At 43.5% G+C, this 15,951-nt stretch overlaps 1 protein-coding gene across 10 annotated transcripts in view; it reads right to left on the minus strand.

Moving 5' to 3' along the window:
* The window catches only part of SGCD (sarcoglycan delta), a 309,019-nt gene that overhangs the window by 22,576 nt on the left and 270,492 nt on the right, over positions 1-15,951 (minus strand). The window lies entirely within an intron of this gene.

The following is a 15,951-nucleotide window of genomic DNA, read 5'->3' on the forward strand; positions in this document are numbered from 1 at the left end:
ACTATTGATTGTCTGCTTGGTAGGTAACAGGAGGAAAAATAAAACAGGCAAGAACTTAACTCTGTTCAGATTCCTCCAGTGCAACTGGAATGTGGATAATTTTTTTATGGGTGATCATCACTTTTAAAACGTTCCCAGTGAAAATTCCTGCTGTGGTTTTCCTCTGTGTCAGTAACCAAAGCCACCCAGCCAGGCAGGGCAGGAGTTGGAGCCTTCCAGCTCCTCAAAATGCTGGGGTGTTCTGTTCTTTGAGGGAAAGGCTGTGAGAAATGTCTTAATTTCCGCCTTTTAGAGCTGTCAACCCTCTAGGTTTATAAAGGCTCCAAGCCAAGGCTGGCCTGTCACCCCCCTGGTGACTGCATCCCACCCCATGGCCCTGCAGCCAGGAGTGGATATTCCAGCTCCAGAACAGGGAATCCTGTCCCCACTTGCTGGTCCCAAGGAGTTGAGAACATTTGTTCTCATAAACCCAATAAGAATATTTGTTCTTATAAACCCAATAAGAATATTTGTTCTTATAGACCAAATAAAACCCAGACAATGGTTCCTGAGTCCCACCACACAGGACCCTCAATAGAAAGTGACCCTGGCTGAACAGGAATGGAGAGAGAAACAGCTGCCTCTTACAAAACCTGGAAATTCCCAAATAATTACTTCTCTCTCCTTCAGACATTAAGTTCACTGCAGCTCTTCCCTCCATCTTATTCCAGTTATTCTTGAAGTCCTTTTCCCCCCCGTATTCTGCCATAGAGCAACTCCCCAGGAGTAAACACCATTTGCTGTTACCCTAAAAATGCACATTTGCCATTTTTAGTTTATAGGTGATGACAGTAATGGAGTACCCAGAGTGAAACCACTGAAACCACAAAACCCCCCAAAACAGAGTAAACATCCTCTGCTCTCCAAAAGAGCTCATTGAAACCACTTCATTCCAGCTGCTCCTGTGGAGGGTGAGGCAGGAGCTGCAGAGCTGAGCTGCTCCAGTGGGAACTCAAGGGAAATATAGTTTGGATAATAGGAAAAAGTTTCTTACAGAAAGGGTGATAAAGTTCTGGAATGCTCTGCCTGGAGTGGTGGTGGAGTCACCATCCCTGGGTGTGTTTACAAAGCCTGGATGTGGCACTCACTGGGTGCCAGGGTTTAATTGAGGTGTTGGGGCTGGGTTGGACTCGATCTTTAAGGTCTCTTCCAACTCAGTGATTCTGTGTGAATTCTGTGAATTTTGGGAACACCTGCCAGGGCTGCTGGGCACAGCTCTGCCCCCATGGATGGGTGTGAAATGAAACCTAGGAAAGGTTTTAGCCAGCAATGCTGACTTCACTCCTAGCACACTTCCACCTCATCCTGAGTGTCTTTATCTCTGTAAAGGAGATCTTCTAAAAAGCTTAAAGCACATCCTGCCAGTCATGCTGCTTTAACTTTACTGCTCTAGTTAGAGGTGTAATGTGGGGAGAGCTTAAAGAGATATAACTGGACAGGTCTGTTTTAATTGTTCCCACCAGACCTGTGCTCCGTGACCTTGGACATCTACAGAGCCATAAATATGAGCTTTGATTGCTGTTCCCATAGTGACTGGCAGGAGAACACAGCGGAGGCTGGACTAGCATTGCTTCAAGCAGGCAAGCAGCAACTGGAAATCATTAAGTTCAGAGGCTCTGGGGACACTAATGTCACTGCAGGCCAGCCAACCTGGAAGATAAACATTGCTGGGCACTGTGAAAATGATTTTTCTATTTGCTTTCCACTGAGAGAGTGAACTAGGCTACACTTTAGGCACTAGGCATGGCAAATGAGACTGTGAGCTCTTCTGAGGCAATTTTACCAGTGCCTTCTGCTGCTGGAGGTGTCAGAGGGACCAGTGGGGCCTGTCAGGCTTGTGCTGAGAGCACTGAGTGCTGAGGAGCACAGCAGCAGGCACGGCTGATCCATGGGGAATATTTCCACCTGGAACAAGACACATGAGAGGCTGAACCACCCAACTCTGCAGGGCAGCAGGATTGTCCCTGCTCCGTGCCAAAGCCAGCATGGTTATTTCTGTACCATTCTGCACTGTGCACTGAGGGCTGTCAGGGAGTTTGGTGTGGGAATGGGGCACCTCTGGCATCCCATGGATTGAGGGAGAGGAATGCAGACTGCCCTGCAGCTGCAACACCCAGCTCTTACTTTCCCTGTGCTGTGAATTCACAGCACAAACAGAGTTCAAATAGCTCTAAACCCTCCTATTTCAATAGAAGGAATGGTAGAGTTTCAGGAAAAACACAGGCACGTGCCGGTGGCCTGAGCTTGTATAAAAGCAGCTCAGGAATATTTGTACTGGCCGAGGGCAGAGCAGGAAAAGCTGAGCTGAGCTAATGGCAGCTCTGCTCAGCCCACAGGTGATGGGGCACTGCCTGTCCACCCTCACAGCTTCCTCAGCTCCCCAGGGCCCCACACATCACAGCAGAAGGGAAATCGCACAGGGGCAAATCCAGCATCGCCAACAGAACCCTCCCTCAAAGTTAAAACCCTCACAAATACAACAGCTTCACCCTCTCTGGGAGTATGTTCAGGTTTGGAATGGAAAATACCTCTTCTGTCAACCAAGATAGATCAGTAATTACTCAGAAGGGAAGCAACACCAACTCTACCCATCCATACACTTTGCACACCCTCCAAACTCTCCAATTTACATATTGAAACTCTTCTGAGTTTGGCATCATGTCAACTTTAATGCCAACAGAAGACAGACAAGCCCATAAAGCAACAAGTCCAAGGCATCACTTCTCCCTTATCACATACAGCACTTAGACATATTTGCAAAGATCTGTTAGAAAAGCAGGGTAATGCTGACATGTTTTGAAGCCAAGATTACATGGTTTTTTATGAGAAGTTTGGTGGCATGCCACAGGGAGACACTGCACTGTTCTCATGGGATAATTGATCATCCCAGTCTCTTCTCCATGCCTCAGCCTTTCACTGAAAGTAGATCCCATCATTTTTCAAGTAGCTGAGTCAGATTTGCAATGTCTGCACATTCTTATACTGACCACAAGCACTTAAAGCATCAGCTATTTCATTTTTTCTGCATTTGATTCCTCTATTTTTCTTTTCCTAGTTTGCAGAAAATGCCAGAAATGTCCAATTCTTTTTTTAAAATTACCAGCTTGTAACCCCTTGATAATTTATATAGTATGGACAATCCTATTTGGAAAAATCAAGGATTAAAAACATTAATCTCTCAGGTGCTCAAACATCTTCAGTTACTTCTTGAAATACAGACTAATAATTATTATTGCCTCCTCTTCTTTACTCTTAATCCATCTCTCAGAAAGTGCACTTTTTGAACTGTAGAAAATGGCTCTTTTAAGAGGAATTTTGCATTTTTCTGACTGCAGCAAACCATATGGAGAGTGGCTGACGGGTCCTGATGGATAACAAACACACCAGCAGCTTCCCAGAATACTTATCTCTGAAAAGGAGGGAGCTCCGCACAAGTGGCCTGGGTAGCTCCATAAATCAATGCCACACCATTAATTCCTGACAGATACTAAAAAATTAAGGGATGGTCAATTTTAAGTATTGGCCCTGCATAAGTCTTGCAGTTGCTCTTTCAGGAGAGCCATAATCTCCATGTGAGAAGCAAGAGAACCATTATGGTAATTTCAGTCTGGCTTTTGAAGGCTGATTTTGCTTTTCATTGCTTTCAAAGTGCAGCCAGATGTTGCTTTTGTTTATACTGAGCTTTGTTTTTTTCCCCCTGGAAATTCAAACCAAAGGCAGCAATTATTTTGCTGTAGAATTGTTTATTGTGGGACAATTCCTCTGGCAGGTTGGCCACTGCTGGAACCTCCCACGGCCTGGCCAGACACTGAGGGAATTGTGCTTTGCTTCACTGGGAAACTGGGAGCTGGCATCCAGCTGGAGGAGAGCTTCCTAAAGAGATGGTTATGAAACCAACACTCTCTTTGGTATTGCATGGACACTTTGACAGACTGTGTGAGTCACAGAAACACTTTTCATGTGGCTCTGAGCACCTCTGCCTGCAGAGCTCCCATTTCCCTGGCAGTGATTCCCCTTTCAAGTCACATCAACTCACAAGGTCTGATGCAACATCATTGAAAATGTGCATGTGTTTATCAGAGGTTACAGCATAAAATATGCAGCCACCTTCAAATATATTTCAGTCTGTGACAGCAAGCAGAGTGACTGAATATATGTCAGAGGTTTATGATGAACTCTGAAGTGTCTTCATTTAAAAGGCAGCATCCTTTTTTTATAGGCATCCTTTATTGCTTGATTTATTCTTTCTATCTGTAACTAACCTCTAGACTCATAGATTTAGACTCCTGGTGTGATGTTGTTTGAATGCTGTGCACCTCAGAGCTCTGCAAAACCTTCTGACATATTCATTGCTTGGTCCTCTCTCAGTGTTCAGCACAATGCCAAGGGATGGAGAGATTAAATGGTGCCCTACTGCTCAACTGAGAACCCATAAAATCAACATATTTAGTGGGTGTTATAGAAAATTTGTCACATGCTAAGCAGGGAAGAACAGGAAAGGAACTAGGAGAGATTTAGTGTTCCATTTTCCATCTCTTTAGCAGTATTGCCCTTGATGTTTTCTGTAAGACTTTGCTGGTTTTTTTTGTAAAGGATTAAGCAGTGGTGGAGATGAGGAACTGAGTCTAAGTAAACAACCAAATATTCTCTTCTTGATAGAATCAGTTTGATCCCACACAGATAAAACTGAGCATTTTTGGAAGTATTCAGGGCACAGATGGGCCAAGGCCCAGGCTAAAGCAGCTTCCAGGTCTCAGGACTGAATTCAGGTGTTAGGTTGTTTCCAGATGTGCAGTTCCTGTTTCCAGATGTGCAGTTCCTGCAGGAACACATGCAGTGTGGTTGCACACAGTGTGACTGCAAGCACACATTTCCAATAATACCTTTTGAGTCGTTAGAGAGCGAATTTAATTTCAGAAACCTTAGGAAGCAATAATAATAATAATCTTTAACCTCTGGCATTGCAGGAGAAGGTACTGCATATTTCCTATCAAAATGAGCAGCTTTAATAACCTTCCATTAATATCTATTTATACTGAAGGAAATTATGCAGAAATGACCAAGGGACACAACGTGCTGTGCAGGGCCAACATTACCTTGTGGCTTTATGGGAACTGTTCTTTGAATAAAGGCAAGGCTCTGCCTGCAGAATTCAGCCAATTAATTAGAAACGCCAACACCACAATGGTTACCCCACACTGCCAAAGTTTCTGTAGTTCAGAAAGCTTCAGTGAATTGATCCAGTAGGATTTTTACCCAGGTTTGGATTTGGAGAGGAGCAGAGATGAATTGCCCAAATCTCGTGGCACTGTAAGCTGGGAATGGCTTTTTCCACTGTGCTTCGAGCACAGACCCTTCTGCTCCAGGGGAACAAGAATTGATTATCTGGTATTTAGAGGTCTGGAGGCTTTAGAAAGAAGCAAACAGCAGTTATGAAGGACTTCATTTTTGTCCCCTAAGAGGCTTTGTCAGAAATGTCATTTGTAATTAATCAGAAGCGTATAAACCAGAAAAGATGCTGTTAAAGGCAGTTTTTAACCCAGGGCACTCTGGATTTCAACCTTCGGCTGAAAGCTCAGAACCTGTTCACCAATTCCTGTGTGCTTTCTGGGTGATCCTTCTGGCAGCATTTGAATTTCCCAAATGGTTTATAAAAAAAGCTTCCCTCTAGACAGAGCTCCTCAGTTGATTCTTGTAAGATATCCTGTTTTTCTAAAGAGATTTTTATTGCAATATGAATTTATTACAAACCATTTCACATGCACACATTTTCACTCATACCTTTTGGGTCATATAAGAGAGAATTTAATTTCAGAAGCCGTAGGAAGCAATAATAATCTTTAACCTCTGGCATTGCAGGAGAAGATACTGCATATTTTCTATCAAAATAGACAGCTTTAATAACCTTCCATTAATATCCATTTATATTTATTACTCCTTCATTAAAGTTAAGACAGCAAATCCTTAATAAAAAACCCTTAAATTGACATTTTACTTTACTTCTTTCTCTGTCTTTTAAAATGCTAATACTTAAGGAAGTGGACAGGACATGACATATTTTTATCACTGCCACACACTTCAGCACTAGCAGTGTAAACTCTGTGTCTTGCTTTTTTGCCCTTATTATATCAAATATAAGCAGATTTTCTCTGAGTCCACTGGCAGGGAACATCTCCTTAGAGCAGCACATCCCCTCATTATCCAGCCCTATCAGCTGTTCTCCAGCTCACCAGGAGACCATTTCCTCTCTGCTTTACAACCTCTTTTATGATCCTTGATGGCCTAAGTTTGGGGTTTTTCAGTTTACTTTCCTGCTTGATTCCCTTGTGCCACTCTATAACACGTCCTCAGCCAGCCTTCCTTAATGACATGAAACCAGGCAAGAAGGCAGAGAATGTGTTTTTCTTTTTGTTTTGCAAAAGGCAAAAGATAACTCATGAACTGAGGTCACCTCAACAGAGAGCAGAGAGTTTCAGCTGAGTTTCAGCAGGAGGAAGAATTGCCAGGAGGGTCCCAAATCTCAGCACCCATCCCTGTTTGCCTAAACCAGGGCAAAGCTCCTCTCCTTCTGCACCTACTGCCCCCACACTGAGGGTTTTGCCTCTTTCTTGAGAACTGCACAGTATTCCTGTGGTTTTCAGCATTCCTCAGGCCACTCATCTGCTTTTGGACTATTACTGGGGTGCAATCCCATTTCTGCTTCTTCATCTCCCACATGGCCCTGAAGCCACACAGCATCACATGAAGGAAAAGCTTTTAAGGTTTTTTTAAGGCCTCTTCTATCCAAGGATGCTCTTGTGCAGCTGAAGTGAAACAGGGCATTATTTTCCTTGCCAACAAGGCTGTGTGTGTGTGTTGGAGTGTGCATTTATAGCTCTGGGACAGATGAAATGGTGGCTGCCACTTTGCCTTTCAAATCAGTGCTCCACCTTTAACACGGTGCTTTCACAAGTATGGCCCCAAAAATGCTCCTTTTTTAGTGAGTCACTCCAACACCAGTTCAGCTGGGAAGCAGAGCAGGGACTGCCAGCTTCAGAGCTGTCAGCAGAACCTGGAAAGGAGGCTGTGAAATCTGGAGATGAGAAAAAGGACCCACCTGGCAGCACAAAGGAGCACTTCCATCTCCTCCCTTCACAGGACACAAGGTGTCAGAGGGGTCAGCGACCTCCTCCAGGCAACACTGCTGAGCCCAGGAAGGGCAGGGCAGCCCACAGCTGATGCTCACACACTGATAATGGATTCTTATCACTCTAGATAAAGTAGAAACCAGGGGAGCAACTATGGACTGTACAAAGAATGGCCAGGTTTGGCTGCTGGTCATTTTTAGGAAGGGATTCTCATAAGCCACATGCTGATTCCAAACACCACTCCAGAGCTGGCAGTGACATTCCTTCAGTGTGAACTCAGCAATGTATTTGGTCAGAAATTATCACAATTCAAGACAGCCAGAGGTGCCCCAATAACCCAGGGGTTAAATCCATACACAAGGGAAGCAAAGCAGTGGCAGTCACCACACATGAAAAAGATAAAATCAATTCATGATGAAAGGACGTAGCTACTCCTGTTTGGCCTGAAGAAAGCAACTCTATTCCACATGAAACAAATTCAGAATAAAGATTCTGTAGGCATGGTGAACATTAGTCATTTCTCTTAATAAATATATAAAAAATACTGCTTTCAAAAGGAAGGACCCCACTGTAGTTGTGGATGCATATTTCCCCTCTCTTTAATAAGGTCATGTAGCAGCTATTGATTCCTGACTACTGCCTGAAGTACAATTAGTGTATTTGTAAAAATGTCCTTTTTATTCACAGGGGACTTCTGCAGCTCCAAGTCCCTCACTCAAAGTAATAAACATTATTGCTGTGGCCCAGCCAAACCCTCTGGCACCAGCAAAGGGCAGCAGGAAACAAAACCCTGAGGAGCTCCTCACTTGGGCAGTGAAGTGTCTGAACCGTCCTTCCCTATTTTGTACCAGGTTAATGAGAGGTCTGTGTTAAATGCCTCATTCTCAGGAAGCTGGTTGTGCACTGCTGCAGATCAGCAGGTGAAATCCCAGCTGTGGCTCCTGTGCTGGGCTCAGCACAGTGGGAACAGGGAGCTCTGCCTGCAGACAGCTCCCAGGCTCACAGGTGAAGCCTTGGCAGGGAGATATTCCTCCTTAAAAGCAGGTACTGACTGCTGAGTAACGCAGAGATTTTTATTTTGCCTGCTTTGCTCTTCACTTGGGGTTTTAGGAATATGTGATGCACAGCTGGAGAGACGTATGAAGGGATAGAGAGAAATATTAAAGAAAACCAGGTATTTTTCTACCCAAAAGCAAACATGGTGCTCAGTGGATTACATTCCTCTCTTTTCTTTAAGATAAGAACAGTGTTCAAAGGAAAATCTCCTTCTCTTCTGAGCTATTCAGTCATTTTGAATATGATTACATCCTAAATATCACAGTATTTGCAAAGGATTGGGATCACAGTGATAGGTGAGTAAGGTGCTTTCCTTGCCAGCTTTCTATTTACTTCTGTATTTCATGCTCAATACCCTCAGTACAAATAGCTCTATCTCAAGTACAAATGTTATGATAAAAGAATGGTTTTTGGGCTTTTCACAGAGCGTGACAAATGCAGGATCCCTGAGCAGCAGCACCAACTGATTCCTGCTGCAGCATCTCCTGACTGCCCTAAGGAGCAGCAGCTCCAGCCAGGCTCTGCTGCAAGGAAAACATTGAAAAAAAAAACCCAACAGTTTCCTTGCCCATTTCTCTGGGCAGCTGTCTAATGATTGATTTTAGAGCACTTATGGCTGCAGGTAGCCAATAACCTGCAGACTTTTTTATAGTTGGCATCCCAAAATGGTCCTCAAGCCTGAAGCCCAGGTGCCAGGGCACAGTGTCACTCCAGAGCATGGCAGTCCTCCTAAAACATTATCAAAATGTAAATGAAAGGCAACATTTCCTATAAACATCTGCATTCCAGAGGCCAAATGGCATTTTCATAATTTTCTGTAAGACCTTCCAAAAATACCACCTCAGACTAACCCACTCAACAGATACATCATGTTACATGTCACCACATCCCTTTAATCAGTGTGGAGTCAATATTCTGTATTATATGAATAACTAATTAGTTTCACAACTTATTTCCACAGATGTCATTGCAAAATCTATCTGAGGAATGTCATCTGCACTTGAGAGAAGGACAAGCATTGTAATTAAGTATTAAGCCATTTCACCAGTGTGAGTCTGCCATGGAGTGTGAAATGGCTATAATTCACATTTTTAAGACCTTGCATTTATTAGCATCTATTTTCTACTCAAGGTTAGCAGTGTACTGCACAGAGAGTTAAAAAAAGCTAAGCAAGCTCACTTTTTTGTTATTCAAATGGATACATCTGCATGTCTGACTGTACAGGTTGGTCACAGGGATGGGGTTTCTCTCAAGTCCCAGAGGATTTCTGGCTCACACACCTCTGTGAGCAGCACTCGAAGGTCAGATGGATGCTCTGATTATGGAGCAAGTGACATTCTGCTGTTGAAAGCTAATGACAAACCTGGGCACAAGGCAGCAAGGCAGGATACAGATCTTGTACACAGCAAAGGAATTCAATCTGAGATAACAGCCAGGACTGATGATTAATATCTCCCAGGAAAAGACTTTGTTTGCATCAGTAAACCCCCACAGAATAAATGCAGGGAGAGAAAGTCCAGGAAGAGTTAAACTGGTCTCTGTCTGGAGCCATTGCTCCAGTTGCAATTGCGCTGCTTAATTATGTGTAGAAAAAGATGAATCTTGAGTATCTTTCCACATTTTTTGGTGCCTCAGCCAGCAAACAAGGATATTCCCACTGCTCTCAGTCCCACAGGCAACACAGTTTGGCAACAATTTCCTGTAGAAATCTGCCCTTTTCTTCCCCATTCTCACTCCTGCTCTCACCTGAAGGGCCACGAAGCTCTGATGGAATGTGCTGGCTCCTGCAGCCCCAGTGCCAGCAGCACAGGGGACAGGGGGGCCTCTGGGAAGACCCCAGCACACTTTCAGGCTGCTTCACCACCAATTCCAGCTGCTTTGCCTTTTTTCCTGAATTTGTTTTCCACTTCAGCAAGACACCTTCCTGCCAAACCTGCCTTCACCATCCTTTAGTCCTCTGTGAAGAGGATCTGCCAGTGGACAGATGCCATCAGCAGCACTGGGAACAGGGCAGAGCCATGGTTTATCCAGCTGGATAAGGGAACAGGGCAGAGCTGTGGTTTATCCAGCTGGGATAAGGGAACCGGGCAGAGCTGAGGTTTATCCAGCTGGGATAAGGGAACAGGGCAGAGCCATGGTTTATCCAGCTGGGATAAGGGAACGGGGCAGAGGCATGGTTTATTCAGCTGGGATAAGGGAACGGGGCAGAGCCATGGTTTATCCAGTTGGTATAAATCAGCACAGCCCCACTAACACCTCTGCATTTCCCTCCCGAGCAGCTCATCCACATTGAGGCTTCACCCACTGAAAACAGGGAAGGAAAGGACACCAAGAGCTAAACCCACCCTTCCTGGTCCTAGGTGTGAAAAGAGAAGAAGACCATCAAGAGAAGGTATGCTGGGGTAAGAAAAAGGAACAACAACCCTCCTCTTCTCCTTTTTGCAAGAGAAATACTTGAACAGATGGAAAGCCCCAGCAATCAACTTCTTCCTTAACTCCAGTCCTTATATCCAGTGGTATAAATACATCTTAATGCACCCAGGAAGCAGTGGAAAGGCTGCTTTTGGCTTGGGAGGGCTGTGGCTTGGCTTTATAAGAGACAAACAGGCAGCAGATTTGAAGGGATGTCAATTCCTTCCAAAGGGATTCAAGGACAAAATTCTAAAGCAAAGTGGCTGCAAGATCAGTGTGAATTATGCTCTGGGAAAGTCTCTCCAACAGCAAGAGTTTCAGGAAGCCTCAGCTGCCATGGGAAAATTGTTACATCAGATGTGGTGTCCTCAATCAGAAAAGGAGGTGATGAGGCTTCAAAAGCAACTCACCAAAGGGCACTGAAATGAGCCTGAAGTTTAGAAACCAGGAACCTGGTGTCTCCTTTTGGTTGTGTATGAATAGGTTTGTGTTGGCTTTAGTGGAGATGGTTGTATACATTCAACCTGTCTGAAAGTACCTGAAAATAGTTATGTTTGTTACAGTGCGAAGGCAAGCTCATCCCAAGGAAAATCTGTTGTCTTTTAAGATGGTAGGACTATCAAAATTATTGGGATTGCACTGGTATAACAGAGAAATAAATTGCATCCCTGCTGGTGAAACAATCAGAAAATAACACCAGCACTGTACAAGGGTTCAGTGGTCATCTCCCTCTTGCTGACACCTCACAGGAACCCACAAGTGTTCACTGTGAAATAAACAGTGTTTCAGTATCATATATTACTCTCTATAAACGACTTTCATTTCTCACCAATTACTTCCTCTTTTATACCATTCATTTTTTGCATTTCTTCTCATTTTTCTCCTCTTAATCATTATTAATGTAATTGGTTTTAGACAGAAATATTATTTTTGTACCTACTTATCTATGGTGCCTTGTGAAACAGCTGACAGAAACCTTAACTTGGTAAGAATTCCTGTTTTTCCAAAATGAGTCTTGTTATGTTAGCTCAGCACTGTATTTAAATTGTTTTTTTGTTACAATAGGTCTCACTTGGACTATTTGGATAGTTCAGTACTCTACATGGTGAGGTGGAATTGCACTAATAAAATCAAGCAGCAAGCACATTTCATCTGCCATTTCGTGCTTTCAGTGCTTCATAATTAACTTTAGCCAAAAATTACCCCTTTAAGCCCAAGGGATTAATTCTCCCTTAACTATATTTGTGCATTATAGAAAAAACAGTCATCCCCTGGCTTCCTGGCCTTGGATGAGCAATTTACTGCATTTTCAACCTACAATATCTTTAGATGAATTCCAGATGTGTGCTTGCCCCTCATGGAGTGAATTTCATGCTATCTGACTTCTTTTTATTTAACTCTGGGAACAGAAATACCCCAGAGCAGGTTTCCAAGCACGAGCTGGACATTTGTACTGAAGGCAGCTCTGCCCCAACCCCACCCCATCCCCAGCCTCCAGCACCTGGCACTTTAACAGCATCCTCCTGAGACTTTTATCTTCTATTTCATCACCCACCTTTTAATCCCTTCCCCTCCAACTATTTCCTTCTTCTTTATTCACTGGCTAGCCCAGCCTTTATCCCTCACCTCTGCAGAGTGCTGATCTGGTGTTTGATGGACAATTTCTGTTTGCATCTCTGGCATGTATTTGTTTTTTTGGAGGAATGTAAATAGAAAAAGGCAGGTGATTCCTGCCAATGTCAAGGAGAGGTTCTCAAGGCAGCCTCTTGACAAGTTACCTGGGTGCTGCTCAAATAATCCAGTCAGAAAAGGTCATATTGAATTCAACTTTTATACATAAGCAATCACATTACCATATGTCAAAGGCACCAACCTGCTTTAAAAAGCATCAATGCAGATGAATACAAATATTTCTGTGTCCAAACAAATCTCCCAAGCCCTCCCCCTAAACTATTTCGGGACAATACCAGATGGCAATGCTAAACATCCCAAGTATTTACAATTAATTTGGATTTGTTTGCTTTCCTTTTTACAGTTTTTGACCAGTTTAGAATCCAACAAACAACAACAAATACATTCAGGAGTCTACAATTACCTTAAATATGTAAAATCATGAAGAAGTTCACGAAAGTAAATCAAAAATTTGTCAACCGTCTCTAGTTTTTAGGTCACCATTAAAGAATATTGTAGAGTCTAGATAAGAAACATGAGCTGTTAATGACACTCTGAATTAAACAAGACATTAATGAGCTCTGGCATTCCTAGCACAGTGGACACTGAGCAGGAATATCTCAGGGCTCCTGAGTCTGTCTGCAGGAAAGTCCAGTGCTGGTTCAAAAGCACAAAAGCAAATCTTGGAGCCTTGAGAAAGGCTCAGCATGTCAGGAAAAGGCTGTGCACATATTCCCACTGGGATTCTCTCCTAAAACACTGCAAAAATGTTTTAAAAAGGACACTGAGCCAAGAGGATCACCAGGATGATGAGAAGCACCTGAAAGAGCAGCTGATTTACCCATAAAGCTGAATGATGAAAACCATTCACAGCCAAAGGGACAGAAAGCCTGGTGAGAACAATGTCCTGTCACCTGGAGAGTGTCAGCTGTGGTGGCACACAGGTGTGACTGCAGGCCTTGGGGACAGGAGTGGCACGTCCTGTCTGTCCTGACAGGGAACCAGTCCGTCTGTCCAGGAGAGGAGGAAGGCAAGGAGGACACGCAGCTGATGTGACTGCCAGCTGTGACAGGAGCACTGGTCTCTCCTCTCTTTGTGACAGCTGCCACCTCATTTTGGAATCTAACAAAAGAAGAGGAGTGGGCACTGACAAGAGCAAAGGGAGAAATCCCCAGTGGATCATAATCCTTGCTTTGGGATAAAGATGGAGGCTGGTGGTGCCTGGGGGCACCTGCAGCAGCTGAATGTGCACTTTCCACCTGAGAATTTCAGCCTAAGCAGGAAAGAAAGCACTATTTATTGCAGAAAAAGGTCTTTTAGAGGCAAGCCAGCTACTGAGGGTGTGATTTCACTGCTGCTTCCCCAGCAATGTGTGACAGCTCAGGGCCCATCTCATCCAGCCCCATTTCACTGCAGCATCTTTGTAAATAGGCAAAAAGGACACCTTATGCACACACTCTGCTATCAAAATAGGAAGGAAGCAAAAAATCTCCCCTCAGAGTGAGATTATTTTCACTATTAACTCTGTACTGCCCCCAAAAGGCACCGTTTTACCTAAAAAGCAGCCAATGATCCAACATGGAGAGAGAAATGGATGGATCTTGGTCTGGGGAGCAGCAGAGCATTTGCTCTTGGAAAACCTTGCTTTCTCTACACACCCTACACCACTGGCTCTTTTCTCCTCAGGATGTTGTAAAAACATTTATTTTTGCCAAGATAAACTTGTCAGAAGCACACAAAGTATTTTAGCACTTTCTGGGACCTTTTTTCCCCCAGCTAAATTCTATTCAATAATTTTCCTTTAAAAAAATACAAAAACCACAACAGATTTTAAAGGATTTTTTTCACTCAGTTCACTAATGTGAAAGGAAATCAGTTACCTAACAGCTCTCCACATAAAACAAGTGAAACAACAACATGAATTTAAAGCAGATCAAATATACTGAATCAATCCCTTGCATGGATACTGCCATTAATTCATTTCAATTTCATTTAGCCTAATTTGCTTTGGAACAGAAGCATAGTCAATCAGGTTAAAGCTCTTTCAATTCACATTTTTCCCCTCCAATACCACATCCTACACTTACTTGGATTTTTTTCCCCCTTTCCCATTTTAGAAAAGCCTTAAATCACCACAAACTTGGACCTAAATCTCACATCTCTTTTGCACTACTCAAGACCTGGTTTTGTAAATTTTGGTTCTTGTAAAAGATTTTGCTGGGGTTTTTTTTGTTGCTTTGTTCTTGTTTTTTGGGGGTGGGTTGTTTGTTTTTGTTTTGGGGTTTTGTTTGTTTGTTTTTGTGGGTTTTTTTTAAATGAAAATGTCAGTAAACATGGGCTATGCCAGAAAGCCTCAGTCACCTGGAGGTCACCTAGAAATCCATTTGCTTGGCTTTTCCAGGGAAATCAAGAGCCTTGCCCCGGCACTCCCTGCCCTCAGTCTCCTGTCCCCACACCAGCCCCTGCCCTGCCAGCTGCATGTCACAGTGAGTAAACACCACATTTCCTCTTTTTTTAAAGAAGCAGACCCAAACTGGGAAAACCACGAGCCAGGGTTAAAGTCCCTGCCTGGAGGAAGAGAGCAAACTTTCACAACAAACCCAAGCACGCTTCCACTGCTGCTGTCTGACAGATGATGCCCAGAGTGGGAAATAGGAACAATTAGAGGGTTTCCTGGGGGAACAAAGGTAGAGACACACCCAAGGGAAGGCAGGTGGGATATTCTTCATCTTCCCTGGTGACCTAGCTGGGCCATAACCATCCCTGGTATCAGAGCAGGGGATCCATGAGAGGGGCTCCCTCTCAGCCCCTTGCATCTGCTGTAACCCAGCAGTGCTCGTGCTCAACTTCAGCTGGCTCAGGATTGCTCCATCCCCAACCCTTTCCAGCAAAGGAGAGTTGGCAACCCAAGGTTTAAGGACAAAGTGTCCTTCTGCCTTTTTTTTTTTTTTAATTGTTTTTATTTTTATATTTCTCTCTCTGTCACTGTCATATTTTCTGAAAAAAATCCTTTGCCAGGATTGCTCTCCTGGGAAGTTGAGAAGACTCAGGGAAAAAGGAAAACAATATTATGTCATTTGCTTCTCCTGTGTTTTGCTGGAATGTGGTTTGGACAGTGTTTATCCAACATGTGAATTGTTTTGACTTAACGACCAATCACGGTCAGGCTGTGTCATGACCCTGGAAGGAGTCAGGGGTTTTCCATTATTATCCTTTACCCTTCTGTCTGTATCCTTTCTCCATTCTTTAGTATAGTTTTAGCATAGCATTCTTTAATGTAATACAATATCATAAAATAATAAATTAGCCTTTTAAGAACATGGAATCAGATTCTCAATTCCTCCTCCATCTGGGGAACCCTGCAAATACCAAACTCTCTCCCTCTCTCTCTCTCTTTTTCTAAGGAAGGATAATTTGAGTATTGAGGCAAACCCCTACAGAACTCTTGGTCAGAAATATCAGGAGATTCAGTCAATAATTTTTTAGGCCATATGATTAGTATCTTTCCAGAGGCTAGTCATTTAAGTTAACCTGTAGTGCCACATTTTTTAAAAGTTATTTTTAAAAATGAAGTAAATATAACACCCGGCCTTAGGTCGAGGGCAGAGCTGTTTATTCCCCCATGGCACGATGCTGTCAGCAGTGG

Source organism: Zonotrichia albicollis, chromosome 15 (assembly GCF_047830755.1).
Source record: "Zonotrichia albicollis isolate bZonAlb1 chromosome 15, bZonAlb1.hap1, whole genome shotgun sequence".
Classification (NCBI taxonomy): Eukaryota; Metazoa; Chordata; class Aves; order Passeriformes; family Passerellidae; genus Zonotrichia; species Zonotrichia albicollis.